General features: G+C 41.8%; 1 pseudogene; it reads left to right on the forward strand.

Annotated features, from left to right (window-relative positions):
* Nucleotides 1-2,617: 2,617 nt before the first annotated feature.
* LOC124778615 lies at nucleotides 2,618-2,735 on the forward strand (annotated as a pseudogene).
* Nucleotides 2,736-8,004: the final 5,269 nt, after the last annotated feature.

The raw sequence follows: 8,004 nt of genomic DNA on the forward strand, positions 1-8,004 counted from the left end.
TTGGTGGTTCCAGTGTTTTTAGTGGACTTAAAATGCAGCTCACGTGTGATGCATCGTCAGTGTTTGGAGGCAATACATGGTTGACTTTGGCTGTTGTATGGGGCAGTCATGCAGACTATGGGGGCGTTGAAGCTTTTCCTGAAGCAATGGCTTGTGGGACTTGGAGTATAACAGAGAGTACGGGGCTACTGCAGAAGATTCCTTATGGTACCTTGGTTCCAGATAAATCTTTTTCATATAACTGAGATACTTTTCCCACATATATCGCCTTGGGAAATGTGTTTTCTCTCCTTTCTTTTAGATTGTCTACCCATAAATTGCAGTTGTTTTCCGCCTATCGAAATACTACGCTACTGGGGATGCAGCCGGCTTCCTCCATGTCATACAACCCTTTTCCCCTCACTGCGATATAACGACGTACAGCACGAAGGCATGCGGATTAATGCCAGCACATACTCCGTTCATAACATAAGCCACATACGTAATCAGTAATCTACATACTTTCTTCGGTCGAAGGCGTTGCAGTCACGGACTGTTCGGCTGGTCCCGGCGGAGGTTCGAGTCCTCCCTCAGGCATGGGTGTCTGTGTTTGTCCTTAGGACAATTTAGGTTCAAAATGGTTCAAATGGCTCTGAGCACTATGGGACTTAACATCTGTGGTCATCAGTCCCCTAGAACTTCGAACTACTTAAACCTAACTAACCTAAGGACATCACATACATCCATGCCCGAGGTAGGATTCGAACCTGCGACCGTAGCAGTCGCGCGGTTCCGGACTGAGCGCCTAGAACCGCTAGACCACCGCGGCCGGCAGGACAATTTAGGTTAAGTAATGTGCAAGCTTAGGGACTGATGACCTTAGCAGTTAAGTCCCATAGGATTTCACACACATTTGAACATTTTTTGAACATACTTTCTTGTAATGCGGTAAAATAGACGATGATCTTAGCAGCTTGCATATTGATTTCTGTTGGCTACCTTGTTAGTTTGCTTTGGCCTTAATGCGAGACTCATTCCTTTTACTAAACAAGGTACAAACCTAATTTTTATTAGTATTTTGTTTATACCGCGTACTTGTTTTGCTTTGCCGAGGACATTACCAGACGACAATGTGTCAATGCACCTTGGTCATCAGAGACAACAAAAGTATGCGAGAATGTGCCAAAACAAACATTTCCACTACGATTCTACAATATACAGTGCAAAAGTAATCTTTGAGAGCAAAACAAGTTCAGCAACAGCGAAGGTAGGGGAAATATGATTTGGGGAGGGAGACTTTACGAGCCGGCCGCGGTGGCCGATCGGTTCTAGGCGCTTCAGTCCGGAACCGCGCGACTGCTACGGTCGCAGGTTCGAATCCTACCTCGGGCATGGATGTATGTGATGTCCTTAGGTTAGTTAGGTTTAAGTAGTTCGAAGTTCTAGGGGACTGATGACCACAGATGTTAAGTCCCATAGTGCTCAGAGCCATTTGAACCATTTTGAACCTAAATTGTCCTAAGGACAAACACAGACACCCATGCCTGAGGGAGGACTCGAACCTCCGCCGGGACCAGCCGAACAGTCCGTGACTGCAACGCCTTCGACCGAAGAAAGTATGTAGGTTACTGATTACGTATGTGGCTTATGTTATGAACGGAGTATGTGCTGGCATTAATCCGCATGCCTTCGTGCTGTACGTCGTTATATCGCAGTGAGGGGAAAAGGGTTGTATGACATGGAGGAAGCCGGCTGCATCCCCAGTAGCGTAGTATTTCGATAGGCGGAAAACAACTGCAATTTATGGGTAGACAATCTAAAAGAAAGGAGAGAAAACACATTTCCCAAGGCGATATATGTGGGAAAAGTATCTCAGTTATATGAAAAAGGTTTATCTGGAACCAAGGTACCATAAGGAATCTTCTGCAGTAGCCCCGTACTCTCTGTTATACTCCAAGTCCCACAAGCCATTGCTTCAGGAAAAGCTTCAACGCCACCATAGTCTGCATGACTGCCCCATACAACAGCCAAGGTCAACCATGTATTGCCTCCAAACACTGACGATGCATCACACGTGAGCTGCATTTTAAGTCCACTAAAAACACTGGAACCACCAATAAGCTGCTGCTTACTAAATTGCCCAGTAGGGTCAATGTTGATTGTTTTCAATGACCTATGCACAGGAGCATAGCGCCAAAGTGCAGCAGGCATTGCAGAGGTACGTTAATACTTGGGAGTCCACCGAGCCCTACAAACAGGCATTGTTCCTCGCTCAGGACGTGAATGTAGTGCGAGACATAATCGGCTATGCACCGTACCTTGGCCATTACAGCCATGTGGTGCTAGTAATTTATACTTATATAAAGAATATCTCTGCAACGGACAAGCGACAAGAGGGAGCTATTGCTACGCAAGAAAACGTGAAATATATTTCATCCAAGACTGTGTTTACATGGCCACGATGAAGTAGCTACAATAATAATTGGCTCAGTGATTAGACGGTGTGGTTACTCAACTGTGAATTAATAAAGCAGTGAAGAGATTTGTTTCAGTCTGCCAACTGTCGTCAGAGCCGCCACAGTGAGTTCAGTGTGCGTTTGTGTGCCTAATGAATTTGGTGTCACTCATATGGTACTTGTGCAACGGCCTTGCCACAGTGGATACACCGGTTCCCGTGAGATCACCGAAGTTAAGCGCTGTCGGGCGTGGTCGGTACTTGGATGGGTGACCATCCAGGGCGCCTTGCGCTGTTGCCATTTTTCGGGGTGCATTCAGCCTCGTGATGCCAATTGAGGAGCTACTCGACCGAATAGTAGCGGCTCCGGTCAAAGAAAACCATCATAACGACCGGGAGAGCGGTGTGCTTACCACACGCCCCTCCTATCCGCATTCTCAGTGAGGATGACACGGCGGTCGGATGGTCCCGATGGGCCACTTGTGGCCTGCAGAGGGAGTGCAGTGCATATGGTACTTGGTTTTGGCTCGTTTTGCGACTGTTTCCGCAATGAGGTGTGGTTACTGATTCTGGTTGGTTACATTTCGGTTTTGCCTCGCACGCAAATCGATTGGGGTTTTACTTACTGTTAGTTTGTCTGGTGTTCTGTACTGTGACTTGTTGGTTCATATTTTCGGGTTTGTGGAATCGGACGGAAATCTGGTAGTGGTTCATTTGTCGTTCCGGGTGCTCTAAACACAGTATCCCGCGGACGTAGTGCAGACCTCCGGTTCCGGCTTTGTCGTATTGGTCCATCGTTGCACTTGTTTATCGAACGTCAGGTAGCTTCAGCAAGATTATCGTTAGTCATTCGTTAGACTGCCATTAGTCTGAGTTACCATCTTGTGAAGTGAATGCAACTCTTGGCTGCCTATCTCATCGCTCGCGAAAGTGCTTGTTGCCGGACCTTCTCAGTGGTCGATTCCTGGAGCACCGTCTGTGACTGGTCCTTGTGCTTTATTATTGTATTATTTATTACCATACCTTGTTATGCCTACATTAAAGGTTATGTATGTCTACTTAATAGTTCCGGTCGCCTTTTGGAATAAATCTATCAGTGTAAGGGTTGTGTTACAGGGTTATCATCATCTTATTTCACCCGTTTGGTGGTCAGTTGCTTGTTTCTTTAACTAATCTTTGCTTGTATTTTCTGTTTTACAGCAGGTTTCTAAATTTTTTATATAATTGCCATTCGTGGCGTGTAAGGTCTTCAGCGGTGATGGTGGTCATTTGCTTTGAAAAAAATAATTCGATATTTGTATTTCAGCAGTAAGCCTTAAAACCTTATTTACTGCCATTCCTGGCGTCTGATACCTTCTGCTGTGTTTGTGGCCACTTACTTTTTAATATTTCAATACCTGTAAGTTGTAATTGCAGCGAGTTCTTAAGCATTCTTAATTTATTGCCATTCTTGGCGTGTAAGGCCTTCAGCCGTGATCACAGTGGCTTGTTTTTTTTTTAACCTTATCTGTATCTGCATTTTATGGTGATTACTAAATTGTAACGCACTGAAAACACTATTATTTACCCAGTTGTTTATTCCTTCATTAATAACGTGTAGAATTTTTTTTGTTTATTGTCGAGTCTGAAATAACTGTTTTAAAAATAAATGTGTGTAGCTGTAAAAGGCTACCAATAGTAACTGATTACGACCCCGTCCACAATCGTAACCGATTCCTGCCTTCTCTTGAACACCAAGTTTCAATTGCGGCTGTGACGTCAACTGGCATTTTTGTGTGGCAGCATACATGGAATATACCTCTTAGGGTATAGTGCATAATACCACTAAAGAGCCTCCATTCACCAACGCGACGACAAACAGTAATGATTGGAGAGGTTATTATATTATTAAGGCCTAAATTGTGACTACCGTCTGTATCCACGACGGCCTGCAACCGCACCAGAGATTGCTCTGCTGCTGGCCGAGACAACGGTGGACCATGTAGTGGTCAGCTGTCGTGACACGGTTTGTGCACAGCTTGAAGATCGCACGTTGGATGCAGCATTCTCAGACGTGGCAGCACTAACTACTGCGTGAATTTCTGGCGGAACTGGCCGGCGGCCTCTCCTAGCGGCAATTCCCCACTCGCCAGTTACTTCGAAGTCCCGTGCGGAAAGAGGAACACTCTGTCGATTAGATTAGCTTAGTACTTGTTCCATAGATTATGAATACGACACTTCGTAATGATGTGGAACGTGTCAGATTAATAAAAGGTGTCTATACGAAATATTACCTTACACAAAATATTACATTACACTTACAAGGGAAGGCCGCCAATTGTGAAATTCAGATTCGATTCATACTGCGCATAATAAAAGCTCATGGCCAGAGGTGTAATGTGGCAAAGCACCACGATGCACTTCTCAGCCATTGTCGAGAAAATCGACAGTTAAAAGAAACCGTTGCGGTGAAATACTCTCTACGATTTACAATTTCCTACAGCGTCGTGGCGCAGCGGTAAGCGATATATATATATATATATATATATATATATATATATATATATATATATATATAAAATTCCCGGCAATCAGTTGCAACAGTTATGCATATAATAAGTTGTTGAATGTCATTTGTCGTGGAAAAGCTAGCGACTTCGAACATGATTATGTTTTCCGCAAACAAAGTTGTATTTCACAAATGTTATTAATTGTCTTCGTAATGTTTACACGTGTAGTTAACAGAAGACGTAGAAACGATATTCGAAACGAATACGTATAGTGTAAGTCAAACGTTCGAATTAGAGTAGAGACCCCACGATATATATATATATATATATATATATATATATATATATATATATATATATATATAAATTACAAAAAATAAATACTAAAAAAAAAGAAGGTTGCGTGGCGCGAGATTCGATCTGGCGACCTTCGGATTACGAACCCGAGCTACCGCTGCGCCACGACTCTGTAGGAAGGTGTAAATCGTAGAGAGTATTTCACCGCAACGGTTTCTTTTAACTGTCGATTTTCTCGACAACGGCTGAGAAGTGCATCGTGGTGCTTTGCCACATTACACCTCTGGCCATGAGCTTTTATTATGCGCAGTATGAATCGAATCTGAATTTCACAATTGGCGGCCTCCCCTTGTTAATATTTTTAATTTTTTTGTGGGGGTTGGGGAAATTACCCACTTACTATATCCAAAAATTCATCTAATGAGTAGAAGGAGTTGCCATTATGAAATTCTTTTAATTTCCTTTTAAATGCTATATGGCTATCTGTCAGACTTTTGATGCTATTAGGTAAGTGACCAAAGACTTTTGTGGCAGCATAATTTACCCCCTTCTGAGGCAAAGTTAGATTTAACCCTGAGTAGTGAAGATCATCCTTTCTACTAGTGTTGTAGCCATGTACACTGCTATTACTTTTGAATTCGTTCGGATTGTTAATAACAAATTTCATAATTGAATATATATATATATATATATATATATATATATATATATATATATATATATATATATATATATATATATATATTGTGAGGCTACAGTGAAGATCTCTAGCTCTTTAAATAAGTGTCTGCAGGATGATCTTGAATGAGTTCCGGCAATTATTCTGATTACACGCTTTTGTGCAATGAACACTCTTTAACTCAATGATGAGTTACCCCAGAATATGATGCCATACGAAAGCAGAGAATGAAAATAGGCGTGGTAAGCTAACGTACTGAGATGCATATCGCCAAAATTTGCAATGACCCTAACAGCATAAGTAGCTGAACTCAAACGATTCAGCAGATCTTCAGTGTGTGTTTTCCAGTTGAACCCCTCATCAATGCATACACCTAGAAATTTTGAATATTCTACCTTAGCTACCGATTTCTGATCTTAGTCTATATTTATTAATGGTGTCATTCCATTTACTATGTGGAACTGTATATACTTTGTTTTGTCAAAGTTTAATGAGAGCCCATTTGCAGAGAACCGCTTAAAGATTTTGTGAAAAACATCATTTACAATTTCTCCAGTTAATTCTTGTCTGTTTGGTGTGATAGTTATACTTGTATCATCCTCAAAGAGTACCAGCTTCGCATCTTCGTGAATATAGAATGGCAAATCATTATTATATATTAAGAACAGCAGAGGACCCAAGACCGAACCTTGCGGCACCCCATTCTTGATTGTTCCCCAGTTTGAGAAATCACCATTTTTTTGCATATTATGTGAACTGTTTATTTCAACTTTCTGCACTCTTCCAGTTAGGTATGTTTTTAAACCATTTGAGCGCTGTCCCATTCATACCACAGTATTTGAGCTTATCTAGAAGTATTCCATGATTTACGCAATCGAAACCCTTTGAGAGATCACAAAAAATCCCAACGGGTGACTTCCGGTTACTCAGAGCATTTAATATTTCATGCGTCGATACTCGCGAAGATCAGCAGTGTCATTGCTGTTGTTTTGTTAAGCAGCTTTACGAGTAAAGCTCTGCTCACCTCGTACAGACCAAAGCTGACTGTCTGAAACTGTAATGTACAGTGACGGTTGTGTTTCAACACCACGTCGCCGTACCAGTACCGGCGCCTAACGGCAAGCCATGACACTAACACTGCTAACAACGCATATCACCTATAAATCTGAACGCCCATAAGGTAAATAGTTTCACACATATAGTGGTTCAAGTAGCAAGTGGTTCAAATATATTAATAATAAAAGTGTAGACCAGATGTGGATTGAATTCAAAGAAACACTATCGGCAGCAATTAAGAGATTTATAACAAATAAACAAACGACGCAGCTTATCCTCCTTGGCACACAAAACGGGTCAGAACACTGTTAAAGAAACAATGAAACAAACATGCCAAATTTAAACAGACGCGAAATTCCCAATACTGGCGATCTTTTACAGAAGTTTGAAATTTAGTGCGGACTTCAATACGAGATGCTTATAACAGTTTTCACAACGAAACTTTGTTTCGAAACCTGGTAGAAAATCCAAATGTGAAGTATGTTAGTGGCAAGAAACAATCAAGGCCTTCTCTGCCAACGCACAGTTACTAATCACAGCCTTCCGAAACGCCTTCACAAAAAGAAGACGAAGTAAATATTCCAGAATTCGAAACGGGAACAGCTGCCAAAATGATTAACGTAGAAGTAAATATCCTCGCAGTAGTGAAGCAAGTCCTCTGGTCCAGACTGTGTACCAGTTCGGTTCCTTTCGGACTATGCTGATGCATTAGCTCCATACTTAACAATCATACACAACCGTTCGCTTGACGGAAGATCCGTACCCAATGACTGGAAAGTTGAACAGGTCACACCAATATTCAAAAACCGTAGTAGGAGTAATCCACTAAATTACAGGTCGATATCATTAACGTCGATATGCAGCAGGATTTTAAAAAATATATTGTCTTCGAACATTATGAATTACCTCGAAGAAAACGGTCTATTGATACACAGTCAACATGGGTCTAGAAAACGTCGTTTCTGTGAAACACAACTAGCTCTTTATTCACATGATGTGTTGAGTGCTATTGACAAGGGATTTCAGATCGATTCCGTATTTCAGGGTTT

Source organism: Schistocerca piceifrons, chromosome 2, assembly GCF_021461385.2.
Source record: "Schistocerca piceifrons isolate TAMUIC-IGC-003096 chromosome 2, iqSchPice1.1, whole genome shotgun sequence".
NCBI lineage: Eukaryota > Metazoa > Arthropoda > Insecta > Orthoptera > Acrididae > Schistocerca > Schistocerca piceifrons.